The sequence below is a fragment of the Falco naumanni genome, chromosome 6, assembly GCF_017639655.2.
Source record: "Falco naumanni isolate bFalNau1 chromosome 6, bFalNau1.pat, whole genome shotgun sequence".
Classification (NCBI taxonomy): domain Eukaryota; kingdom Metazoa; phylum Chordata; class Aves; order Falconiformes; family Falconidae; genus Falco; species Falco naumanni.
The window spans coordinates 69,574,400-69,588,427 of record NC_054059.1 but is presented as its reverse complement, the minus strand read 5'-3'; the positions used below and the strand labels follow the sequence as shown (position 1 = coordinate 69,588,427).

The following is a 14,028-nucleotide window of genomic DNA, read 5'->3' as shown; positions in this document are numbered from 1 at the left end:
TGATACGGTGTTTCTTTGAACTAATTTAGAGAAATGAGGGCATATAGAAATGGTGTAGTACAAGTGAGGATGCCACTAAAGAATAGCATATTGTGTACTGCTGAGATAGCTAAACTGAAGAAACAACTTTAGAATCAGAACGGTCAGAAATGAACTAAGTGGTAGCAGCAAACGGAAAACTGTACACTTTAAACTATTAACACTAATTTTTGATCATACTTTCTCTGACAATGCAGAAAAGAATAGAATTCTGTGAAATTTTCTTACAGGTGCAGATGAATACTGGTACTTTTATACTCTTTATCGAAATGGGATTATGTGAATGATCCTCGCTCAGAAACTGTAAAGAAGTGTCAAAGAAAATCTAAAAGCCTAAAGTAATTGATGAGGTTTATCACATTTGTATGTATTTTTCCTTCTAGTTTACCTGTCAAAGGCCATTTGGCCAGTAGACCTGTTTGTGAGTATGAATGAGAAAACCATAAAGTCTTGTGGTACTTAGGTTAAAGCAGAATGCTCTTGTATATTCCCTCTGTTTTGTTCCTTCCTCTTCCCCTCTTTCTTCGCTATGTAGCCTGCAATTTCAGTTATGGAGAACCTTCTGAAATATAAGAGATTAACATCTCTAAAAATAAGATTAATGAAAATTATGTTTCCAAGTCTTGTTAAAGGAGACATATGCAAAAAAAATGTTAAAACTTCTGCCTCAGTTTGGACCCATCTTTATTTTTAAACATAGATTTAGATGTAGTGCAGAAGTCCGACTGTTGTCTTGACAGATTGAGTCCTGATGGGGTATTGAAAGAGCTGGAAGTATATTCCATTTTGAGTTCCTTTTTTTGGCTCAGTAATTGTGATAATTACATACTATCAGTTGGGTTTATGATATAAATATCCTTTTGAAAATGCACTATGTTTAGAGAGAGAGTTCCAAAATTTCCAGAAAGGATCACTGGGTGAATTTGGATTTTGTGTATAGCTACAATTTTTTATTGGACATACCAAAATTCATATATGCATCCAAAAAATTCTGATCACTGCGGAGACTGTGGTTGGTTCTTATATTCACAAAAACGGCAGCTATGTCTAACAAGTGTCCTGGTTTTGGCTGGGATAGAGTTAATTTTATTCTTAGTAGATGACAGAGTGCTGTGTTTTGTGTTTAGTATGAGAATAAGGTTGATAACACACTGATGTTTTAGTTGTTGTTCAGTAGTACTTACTCTAAATCAAGGACTTTCCAGTTTCCCATGCTCAGGTGCACAAGAAGCTGGGAAGGAGCAGGGCCAGGACAGCTGACCCGAACTACCCAAAGGGATATTCCATACCATAAAACATTATGCTCAGTATATAAACTGGGGGCAGTTGTCCAGGGCGTGCAGATCACTGCTCAGGGGGTGGCTGGGTATCAGTCAGTGGGTGGTCAACAATTGTACTGTGCATCACTTGGTTCTTTTGCTGTTTGGATTTTATATTCCTCTTGTTCTCTCCTCTTCATTAAAATTGTTGTTGTTGTTATTATTATATTTTAATTTATTTTAATTATTCGATCATTTTTACCTCAACACATGAGTTTTACCTTTTTCCCAATTCTCCTCGCCATCCTGCTGGTGGTGGGGGTGGGAGTGAGTGAGTGGCTGCTTGGTACTTAGTTGCCAGCTGGGTTAAACCTTAATACATGATAGCAAAAATATTTTCAGTTGTTCTTATTAGTAAATCTGTATTTCTTCTAGCACTGAATTACTACAAGTGGCTTAAAAGTTTTGAAAATTTTGTATACATAAAACCCACGCATATGATTATTCTTTGCCTTTACTTTTTTATCTGCCTACCCTTATTTTCTTTAAACTTTGAACTTCTGTGTGCTTTGCTATTTAGGGATTTCAAAGTACCTAAAACTTCAGATAAGTTTTCAGTGTCAAGGTACCTCTCAGCATCAGTCATTGAGGTTCCCATTAAAAAATATTCAGTTTTTTCTGAAACATCACAATTTAAAGCGGTATTTTTTGTGATCTAATATATTTAGAATAATAGACGGGCTAAGATAGCTGTTTTTATGAGGGCATTTTTAGAAGATAACCTGGAAAAACAGTGTCACAAAACACAACACAGCTTTTCAATCATTGAATAAATTGACTTAGTATAGGCAGATTTTAATCAGAACAAAATGTGTCTAATGCAAATAAGTTTGAATGTATTTAAATTTGTGTCTACTCTGATGGTGAAGCTGGAGTCAACAATTTATGAGAATCCGATTTTTGGAAGTAGCATCATAACATGATGAAGTTTATTCTGAAAGGAAATGTTAATGTAGAACTCCATTGAAATAAAAAGCCATTATACAGTGAACTGCAGTAGGTGGAGGCACAATCTCAAAGAAAAGAAAATGTAATGTTACAAGGTCACTTTGCTTTTTTTTGTAATCGTCTGAGCAATGATCTGCATATAACATACAAATTGAATAAAATTATACAAAAATGGCAAAAACCAAATAAGAATGTAAAAATAGATATGCTTCCAAAACTAAAAAAGTAAACACCACCCCAAAATACGTAAAGTATCTGCTTTCTAAATCTAAACAAAAGACCGATTTTGTAAATCATAGGCCAGTTGTCTTTTAATACCTTTTCCTTTGGGTATTACTGATTTTAAGGAGGTGTTTGTCCAAAAGCAAAAAATTTACATATTTAAAATAGAGCCATAGGACATTATAAAGGATTTATAGAAGACTGATGTAAAGCTGAATTCTGTTTTGAAACAAACATATACTCTTTTATGGGCTAGTTATGTTTTACACTGCTTAACAATTTGTTTTCTCCTGCAAACATGAAATTTGGAAGGCTACACAAGTAATAGTGTTTTTTGCTGAGGATATTAAAATCTGTATCGTTAGTTTTTTCTAAGGGGAGAGAATTGTAAATGGAGCTTTGTGAAAGCAGGAGAACACAATGTGTTATAAAGACTCAACTGTTTCATCTCTGTATTTCAAAGTCATCAATATACATTCATTTTTGTCATTTTACTTAAAATTTGAAGATGTGAAAGCTCTGAAATCCTCAAACACTGTGAAACTTTTACTGGATACAAAAATACAATGTATACAAAATCATTCTTTAGAATGCTTTTTTCTCAATTTTTGATCAGATTCACATTTAATCTCTGGATTATTCTAATTTTGTGCCTCTCACTTGCATTGTACTTTCTTGCTACATGGGGTACAAAGTTGTTCAGTGTGTATGCTGAGTAGGCTTTTTCTGTAATTACTTATGAATTGCTCATGCAGAGGGACTTTTCATGTGGTGTGATAAGTCTTGAATACTGAGCTAATGTAATAGTAGCAGGCAGCTCTTTGTTACAGATGTGGTTGCTGGAGTTGCAGTGATCACAATCATATTGATTTTTGAGCAGGAGAACAGATAAAAGGAAATAGACTACCAAAGAGTCAATAATGACCCATTGTTCCTGGTAATTAGGTTTTTGCTATCTGTCCTTAAGGCATATAAAAGCATGTTGGTTTTATTATTATTATTATTGCAAAAATATTATAGCACATACTGTAATTTCTAAAGTTCAGAAGAAAGGTTGAGAGAGTGCTTCAGAATAACTTCCACATGGAGATTTTACTTTTTTTTTAAATGGATATATAGAAACCTAACATCATAACACTTTGTTCTTAATTGCATACTATAAGCACAGTTCTGCAAGTGCTTGTGTAGTCAGACAGCATTTGCTCTTGCAAGTAGTACAATGAAAGTCATTTACTTCTTGACTTAGTAGAGTTTATGACATGATGGGACATTTGCAGGGTCTTATGAAATCACACTTTATGTGGTCTTGTTAGCCAGAAAATAGAAAATGAGAGAAATTATTTTTCTAAAAAATACCTCTCTAGAACTAGTTTCTTTGGCTTTTATTTTTGTCATACAGTTAACAGTGTTTATTCCAGGCAAATGTAGATGGCTGTATAGACTGAATGATTTATATTAGGAACTTTCTTTTTCCTCTTTCTGTGATTGGAAAGAAGTAAACCACCCTGAACACTTGTACAGGGTAGTGACAGATAACCTGGCCAATAAATAATTGATTTAAAATTAAGTGAGAATGAGAAGTTGATCAGCAAGTTCAGGAAATCAGTCACAGCTTAAACTTACATGAGAATAGCAAACCTTGGGTAGAGAGACTGGCTTTGAAACCAGACCTTTATCCATTGAAACTAAAGCATTGAAGCAATAGATGCATGCTAAACATTCTCAGACTCTTTCTACTTATTCTTTTAACTGAAACATTCCCTTGCACTTAAGATTTAAGCTTTTGCTCCACAAGAACGTAGAGCATTATCTCAGCACTCTCCAAACTACCAGCTGCAACAAGGTCTTTTACCACCAGTTACCAACATACTCTTCACACTAGTCCCTCTGCTGCCTTCTCCTAGTCTCTCCTCATTCAGGGCACACACTCTTTCTGCTTCTTCCTCAGCTGCTCTCTCTTCATTGGCTCTCAACCACTTAACAGAACCAGCCACAGCTGCACTTTATCTACATTGGCCAATCCACTGCCCCTGAAGCCAACCCACAGTTGTATATTATCAATGCTAATTAACCCAGCTTCATTCCTCCACAGAGCATTAACTGCATGTTCTGTTATAGTTAAGATTTAAGCTTGTGTTCCACAAGAATGATAAGGTGTCCTTGTCAGAAAACATAATTCAAATATTTCCTATGAACTTCTAAATCTTTAGCATTTTATTTGCTAACATGAAATTCAGTTCCTGAATCAGAGTTCAAGCAGATGATAGGAATACTGCTGTTCTTATTTCAGAAAACCTGTATTGAACCTACAAGCTAACTGCATCTCCCGTGTTAATTGCTGGCAAAATTTTAAGTTGTCTGAAAATTTCACCTCCAGTGAGTTAAAATCAAGTTGCAGTAAGTGACTACCTGCCTAACTCCATTTTCAGATACTTTGAGGTTTTTAGCACCATAAACACTCTATCAGGTTACATGATTATCTGAGATTTTGTGAGATGAAAAAAGTTCTACTATTTCAAACTTTTATGTTGGGACATATATTTTTATTCTGTCAATAAAAAATGCAAATTCTTTCCTATGTAATGGCAAGAAATGTAGCAACAACATCATTATCCTTTGGAGTATTTTTCCTGTTCTTTTGTTCTCTTGGCATTTGGTCAAAATTTATAATTGTTTAATGTTCCACTTTGCCATTGCTCTGAGAACTGGAGATCAAACTATGAGGCATTGAGGCAAAAGATGAAATTGTTCTTTTCTTTTCTCTTTCTGTGTAAGAAAAAATTACACTTAAAAAATAATCACCTGGGCAGTTCTACTTTTCATAGATTAAAAAAAATAATAATTGATTGTTGGTTTTAAAACCTTTTTAAATAATATAAATAAAAAATATGCTTTGTTCAGATGTTAAAACAAGTATTTTGATGATGGGGAAAATAATTTCCATCTGTTTTAGCTCTACTTAAAATCACATACACATCTCTGTAAACAATTACCCTGTTTAAAATTCACTAGGCAACTAAATGTTAAAAAATAATCTAAACAGCTATTCCTTAATGTGATGATTATTGAGCTGAAATACTATCATATTTTGAAAAAAAAAAAAGGAGTTTATGCTAACATGTTATTTGATTTTTAAAAAAAGTTACATCAATATTTTTTATAGCTTGCTGCTGCTCATATCTTGTTCCCAGTTTGAATGCATTTTTGGGTGTGAAAAAACCCCGCTCTACTCTTTGCTTAATTGAACCCCAGAGTGGAGTTTGGAATGTGTCAAGAAGTAAGAAAACACCAGCTTTAATAAGCATACAATGCAATTTAACAGTTCATAAAACAGTAAAATTTAATCCCAGGCTGAGAGATTTATTAAATCTCACTCAGCAAAATGGTTTTGTGGGATGTGTTAGCAAGTGAGAATTAAGTGAAATGATTTCAGGGGCAATAGATTTTATTACCGAAAGAGGGGAGGATCTAGTTTTGCATGCCATTTCTTCTTAATTTCATTCACTCGTTATAATTGCTTAGAGCAGGGGAGCTTTCCGTGAATAGCAGTAGTATGCTGGGTCTCCAGAATCTGTGTGCATGCTACTACACGTCAGGCATCATCTAACTGAAATATCTTCTGAACAGCAGTTTTTTAAATGATTGTTAAAGATTTTTGAATCTAATACAACTTAAGCCTCTATCTGTCTGTATGATAAAATTACTTTCTCCCCTCCCATCATTTTTGCATGTATACTTGTTTTTCTGCACTCTAGCTTTCCTTTCTTTCCTGGTTTCTGTTCCACTAAACAGTTGTTCTCAGTCTCTGTTTTCATAGGTTAAAGAAATTATCTTCTTTCAATCTCTTTTCTAATACTTCTGCCAGTTAGAGGATTCCTAATTTTGCTTTATTCTTCCAGACAGTTGTTACATGCCTGTGAAGTAGTATGCTAGCTTACACCTGCTTATGTCCAACTTACATAAATGTTAATATATCATTCAACGTAAAAAAAAAATGTTTTTTAAAAGTTAATTTCTTCCAATACTTTTTTCCTGTAGCCTCATATGACAAACTCCTTGAAGACCCTGCTCAAACACTGAGTGTTCCCACAGCTATTTTACTTAATGCTACACTAATATCCTTGTTACTATGAATTGCTGAAAATACTTTTTTTTCCATTATTGCTGCCCAGACTGTTCAAAACTGTAATATGAGTTTGTAAGGTGTGCATATCGCATAGCTGTATGTGATACCCAAGAAAATGTTTAAGTGAGCTTACCTAGATTTGTTATATTTTGGATTGATAAATGCTTTTTGGTTCCCTTATTGCCTTGAAATCATTCTTAACCTAAGGTAGGTTAAGATAATATAAAAGCATTCATTTGCTTTTATGCTTTACAATACAGCTGGAAATACTTAAGAAAAGGTAAGACATATTGTCTCTACTTCTGTAAGATTAACTGGGAAAGGTTTTTCTCTCTGTCTCCCTGCCTGGATGTTTTGCTGTATTGGTTTGCTATAGACTTTCTCTAAAACAGAGCTGGAATTTCTATACACCTTATGTCTTGGGTCACATTCATTAGACAGAGTTGTTCCTTGATATGGAATAGCATGGGCCAATTTAGCTTTACAACTAATCACTTCTCTGATTCTTCCTGAATGTTCTAAAGGACTTTTTCTCCTGAATCTAGTTCACAATACAATATGTAAACCTCTGTTGTAGTTTAACCCTGACTGGCAACTAAGCCCTATGCAGCTACTGGCTCACTTCCTCTGCAGTGGGATGGGGGAGAGAACGGGAAGAGTAAAAGTGAGAAAACTCATGGATTGAGATAAAGACAGTTTAATAGGTAAAGTGAAACCTGTACCCATAAGAAAAGCAAAGCAAAACAAGGAATTCATTCACTGCTTTCCATCAGCAGGCAGGTGCTCAGCCATCTCCAGGAAAGCAGAGTTCCATCACACTTAACAGTTACTTGGAAAGACAAAATGCCCTAAGCAGATGTCCCCCACCTTTTCTTCTTACCCCAGCTTATATACTCAGCATGGTGTTTAATGGTGTGAAATATCTCTTTGGCTATTTGGGTCAGCTGTCCTGGCTGTGTCCCCTCCCAATTCCCTGTGCCCCTCCAGCCCTCTCGCTGGTAGGGCCTAGGAAACCCATAAGTCCTTGACTTAGTATAAACATTACCCAGAAACAGCCAAACCCATCAGTGTGCTGTCAACGTTGTTCTCACACCAAATCCAAAGCACAGCATCACCCCAGCTACTAAGAAGAAAATTAACTCTATACCAGCTGAAACCAGGACAACATCATTATTGAAAGCTGTGTTTCATCAAGCTGCATACTCATAACTGTATAGAATAAAAAAAAGGAGGGGCTATGTGTATCATACTTATCATTTTGAGTGAGGACAGGTATGATGACAATCACTTTGTGGTTGTAAAATTATTATTACATGATTTACCCTTCTATCTTTCTTTTCATGTATATCTGAAGACATGGTTTGATTTTACTGCAATGCAAAACTGCATTTTAAAAAATTCAGTTTCATCTCATAGCCTGTAAGAAGTAGTAAAGAGTAAATTTGAATCTATATTTACTTTCATATTCACATTCACATTTCTCTACAATATATGTATACAGAAAAGGGTTCTATATTTTTGTGCCTCTTACAGATCTGTATGGTCCCAAATAGTTCATATTATTGAACATACTTATGATATGAATATTTCTTTTGGACTATTTGTTAGGCTTCATTTGTCTTGATGTATATTTTTTTGTTTGATTAAACATAAACCTTTTTATTCTTGTCTGTTCAATCTAAACTTTTTTTCATCTTTGTGATAACTTCAACCTATTCTATCTTTTGTTATGCATATGACTGGAACGTTGTAGAAGTTCCGAAACATAATCATTTTTCACTTTATTATTGTAATAACTTATAGAAAATTATCTCTTATCTATATGTATATATAAAACATAGAAAATGTAAAATTTTTGCAACTGCATTTCAAACACTGACTTGTAACAATGGAGTATATATCTCATTAACCATAAACTGTAACTGCCGCGAATAAAATAACAGTAGATAGATCCATGGAATTTTCTAATTCCCCTAGTAACCTATTTGAGAAATTACTTCTGAAAATGGGAAAATATTCTGAATATAGTCATTAAAATAACACCGTACATGAATAGTTAGATGCTTTCTTTTCATCTTATATAACCATTCTTTGTTTAACATTAAACCTGAAAAAGTTAATGAAAAATTGCTTTCTTCAACATTAATCTCTTGGTCTGGACCTTCTTAAAAAAGGGCTTTGTAGTGCGGATTTGAAACTACCTGTAGTTTGGAGGTAGCTGATCAAGGATATGTGGTGAATCAAGGTTCAAGTAGGGTAATGTTAACACTATTGGCACCATGCTATATGAAAATTTTGAGAAAAAAAGTTTTTGTTAGTAGTTATTGTTTTGTGGGTTAAAATCAGATTGTCCTCACATAATTTAAGATCTGGCCCTTAACATTTTCTGAGCAGGAAACAGTTGAATGTATAATAAAGAAACTACAGATTTTTGTAAGTATATCTTAATTTTTATCTGTACACTAGCATAGTTTCTGTAGTTCATATACAGCAGTCTTTAAAGGCAATTTTGTCATTTTCCATCAAACAGGACAGTTTTAAGGAAAGTTGTAGACAATGTTAGTATTGAGAGCTCTTCTGCACTGTAGGTTGTCATCCCTTCCTGACTTATGAGTATTGTCAGACTTTTCTCACATCTTTGTTCTGTTCTTATCTATTTTCCCTGAGTTGTTTAAAAGAAAGTGGAGTCAGCTTCTATGATAAAACCAGCCTTCAAAGGAGAATAATAATAATAATAATAAAACTTGCACAGAGCTTATTTCTGTTCACTGTGCTCACAATGGAAATAATCTAGAAAATAAGATGAATATGGGAAAAAATGAAAGGCAGATGGTGAGGAGTTTGGTAGAACAAAAAAAAGGAAGTGTTTTATTTGTTTATGGAATATGCTGTCTATTCAAGGTTTCAGAATTATTAACTACGTATTGTTTGTTAAATTATCAGTAAGGATAACTGAGAGAAAAATAAGTAATTATCAAAGGAGAAGTACTGTTAGCAGGCTAAGGAGATTTATTATGGGGCATTTTTGAGGGCTTTGAAAATGCATAAGTATGCCATTATAAATCCTAATTGTTCAGTGCATCTTAAATAATGTTATTTCTCCTTAAAAAGTTTATGCTGGAGAGCAAGGGGATTTGACTAGGCTGTCCTGTTCATTGTACTTCCAGTATCCTCTGCTTGTTCAGGCTGTTAGATCAAAGAAACAGAGCTGCTGTTCTTACCCTCTGAATTGTGCTATGTCATCTCTGCCCCTCATAAAGCTAAGTAGAAATAGTCTGGATATATTGGGAGTTGAAAACAGAAAACCCCAACAAACTGCTTTTGCATCTAGTATTCTATTCAAGGCATTATTGTGGTGTAGGAAATACAGAATTTGTAAGGGCCAACAGAAAATTCAGTCCTTCTGGAACATGCTCTGCCTCGTGTACTTACACTCCTTTTGCCAAATAGGAACTCACCATTCTCATTATGCTCTAAACTCTCGCAAGGAGAGGTACCATTAATATAAGCTTAGCAAGAGAATCTTTTTGCAGTATGAATTGGTCATGGTAACACTCTGTTAAACCAGTGACCACAGTCGGTCTGAACTAGGTTTATTTCAGAAGATACTGTGATCTGAGATGGCTGTGTAGCTAACAAATTCAGTCACTAACAAATGATATTACATGATGAAATAAATTTCAGAATAAAGACTTCATATGTATTGTTTTTACTATGTTCACGTTTTCAAGGACTTTGTTATACTAAAAAAATGTGAAAAGTGTTCTTTCACTTTTATGCATTTATCTGGATACTTTTGTCATGGTCACCTAGGAAACAAATGCAGATACACATTTGCAAGCATTTGCATTTGGTTTCATATAATTTTTGATGCAACTAATGAAGTCACACTTGAAAAGAATTTAAGCTTCATTTTAATTATTGCAAAATATATTTCAGAATACATCAGTGACCCTCAGACACTAAGCAAAGCCCTCTGAACAGTTTGGCCTTTTAAATGTAGTTGGACTTATTTCATAAGTGCAAAATTTGACTGACTAGAGATAGGAAGACAGAAATAATCTTGAAGAGATAATGAGCTGCATATGAAAAATATAATCTATCCTGCTTAATGTAGTAGTACTTATTCAGATAATATGCAGGTAAAGACAGCTTAAGAACTAAAAAGTGGAATAGCATATGCACACTTTACTAATCAATGGAAAAAGCTTACTGATGCGGTATTTCAAGTGAACTGTGTAGTGTCTTCCCTTGAAATTTTTGGTGAGTCATTTCAGTTTAACACAGCTGACTAGAGAATCAGAATACTATGTTTCAAGATATTCTTTTTTACTTCAGTTTTGTTTTTCATAGAACATTTTGTTAAAGAACTCTTGAGGTTTCTTTTAAAGATTTTTAGCAAAATATTTGGTTTGGCATAAAATTTTGGACATATTTAATTTGTGATATATTTGTAAACTGATACTAATGACAGTAGTGACTGGTAAATGCAGATTCAGATCTCTACCTTGTGATAGGACAGGGCCTGTTGACTGAGTTATAGAATATGAATAGCGTCATATTCTTTCTCATTTGCTTTGTCTTTGTTGAAGAAATACATTTTGGCAGCTTTTCTGAATCAAATATTTAAAAATTTTATTGCAGAAAATCCAGTCCTATCAAACTGTCTAGAGAGTTTCAAGTTGGATTATAGAAGAGTTTTTTTGAATTTAATTCTGAGACAAATTTGGAAGTTTTACTCCTTCTTTGACACACATAAAGGATTTCATTACTCCCGCCCCTCCCCCCCCCCAGCCCTTTCTTGCAGAGGTAAAGGGACATTAATTTGCTTTTACTGGACATGACTTGAATGAATAAAGTCAAGTTCAAACACAAAATACAGATCACTAAACAAGTATGTATCATACTTACAAGGAGGTCATCTTTAATAATCTCTTACACTTACCATAAAAGCATTTTGCAAATAGTTCAGCAGTCTAATGCTCATAAAGGTAATCCTTATATTGTTAAGGATGTCATTTAGTTAGATATGTAAAACATCTTTATTTTTTATACTCTTGTTTGTCCCTCTTTTTTGATTCCTTTCCTGTGGAAAAAGTTCCCCACAGTCACCGAAAAAAGTTGGCAGAGTAAAGAAGGCAATTATGGAACTTGTGTGTCACAAGTTTGTAATACAAGAATTATCTGGTCTAGGGAAAATACACTACTGAATTGCAAATAACTTATTCTTGTCTGGAATCCGTACTAGATCAAATACTAAAGAAGAAAAAGTAAATTTATTAAGCTTCTCTTTTCTATTGACTTATTTCATATGTCACTCAGTGTAGAAAATTTCTTGGTGTTTTCAAGTACTTCACAGAGCATCTTTTAAGTTGAAGACCATATTTCTTCATAGACTTTTATTAGTAATAAATTTAATTAAGGGGAAAAACAATCACATTGGTTTGATTTAACATTTAATTGAAAACCTGAGGGTTTTTTCCTGCTTTCAAGCTGTTTTTAATCATCCATATATGAGTAATTGAAAGTTCTTCCAGATCATGCCTACATAACAATTCTTTTTTTTTGTTAACTGTCGATTACAGAGAACTATAATTTTTTATAGTTAAAGCTGAAAATTTTTTTTTGTTTGAGAAGTGTACTAATTCTGATCTAGCTCATGAAGAAACAATTACCCTAAAAATCATTCATCTTAAATTAGTGTTAAACTTGATTACATGATAAAAATCATGTTTCCTAAAAATAAAGCACATATTTTTTCAATTTAGAAATAAATCAGGAGCACAGAGATATAAACCAGGGAGGAGTGGTTTACTGGTACGTGAAATCCTCATATAGTTTGATGGAGATAAATGGAAATGTCATACAAAAACATTGCTGTGCAGATAAGGTGCACACACAAGTCATGATCTGATATCAGTAAATGTGGAATATGCAATTTTTTTTAACCCTTAATAGTTAATTAAGCACAGGTATTCCTAAAGCAGTTAGCACATTTGTTGAGGCAGATGCCAAATGGCATCAACGAACTCTTATGTACTGTAAGTCAGAAGATTGTTATGAAGACCATGATTCTTCTGTTCCATTAGGCTTGCTCAGATTTTATCTATACATCAGTGTGAGCCCTTTCACTTTTTTTTGGAATGTCTTAAGATACAGACCTAGATGTCAGATTGCAGCTGTAATGCATAAACATCCATTTAGTTTCAGGATTTTCAGCTGATTCTGGTCTGGCCTACCAGCCATGCTGAAGGTCACTAAAAATAATGCCTTCTTTACATTATAAGAAGGGCAGAAAAACTTGGCAGAGAAGCAGTTTGTCAGTTTCATTACATGGGGAAGATTTCTTCTTGGCTGAGATCCAGACTATAGCAGTTTTTTTCTGCATCAGCTTCACATGTACAGGCTACAAAACAGTAAAAAACACTGCCGACCTCCTGCCCCAGCTCCAAGCCTCCAAAACTCAAACATTCCTTACAATGCCAATTGAGGACCAGCAAGCATGTGACAAAAATCACAGCATATATCTGCTAGGGTTTACCATGTGCCTTTGACACCTTTGGGTGTGGCTGGGGACAGAGAGGAAAAAGACCACCTTTTACTTGGAGGAGGGCCAGGGAGAAATAATAGGCTCTTTCTCTAATGCTAGAAAGGAGTCATTTTCTAGCTTCTTTGTATTGAGTCTAGCTCCATGAGAGCCCTTTCACAATGAGATTAGAGTACTTGCATGCAATTTGTTAGACAGTAGTTAGCAAGTAATTTAGCAAGACTCAAAAGTGATTATACATAAACATAAGTGAAAAATAGAGGCAAACACAACACCCACAGTAAGACAGGAGGTAAAGGAATGACAGAACAGTGTTGAGAAGAAATGTGTAGTATCTTACTGAGTTTGGGATAAAAATCAAACACAGTTTGGTACTTCCTCTCTATTTGAGATATACTGTGACTGAAATCATGTCTCTGATTAAGCTGTTACCTGTGAGTGCTAAACGCTTTCTTGTTACTTGACAGTCAACTGAAAACCAGACTTGTGGTCACAGACATCTGTTACCTGACACCTTAATCACCTAATCCAGTCTTGTTCTATTTCAATTTGATGAAAAAATTTTGTAGCATCTGTAGTTGTAGTAAATTTTTCTTTTGTAGTTGTAGAAATAAAAATGACAGTATCATAAGCAGTATTTTAGATTTTATCTGTATCCAAGCAAGTCATCATGAATACTAAGTAGGTTTGTGAAAACAAAAACCCCCACAACCCATGGTTCAGAAACTGTACCAAGACATGTTTGTGAAATGCAACGTGATTAACTAAAACAGTACCAATATAATTTTTCAATAAGATTATTTTCTTCTATTATGGGTACTTCAGTG

General features: G+C 34.1%; 1 protein-coding gene across 2 annotated transcripts in view; it reads left to right on the top strand.

Annotated features, from left to right (window-relative positions):
* The window catches only part of GRIK2 (glutamate ionotropic receptor kainate type subunit 2), a 409,634-nt gene that overhangs the window by 202,398 nt on the left and 193,208 nt on the right, over window positions 1-14,028 (top strand). The gene's annotated exons all lie outside the window — the stretch shown is intronic.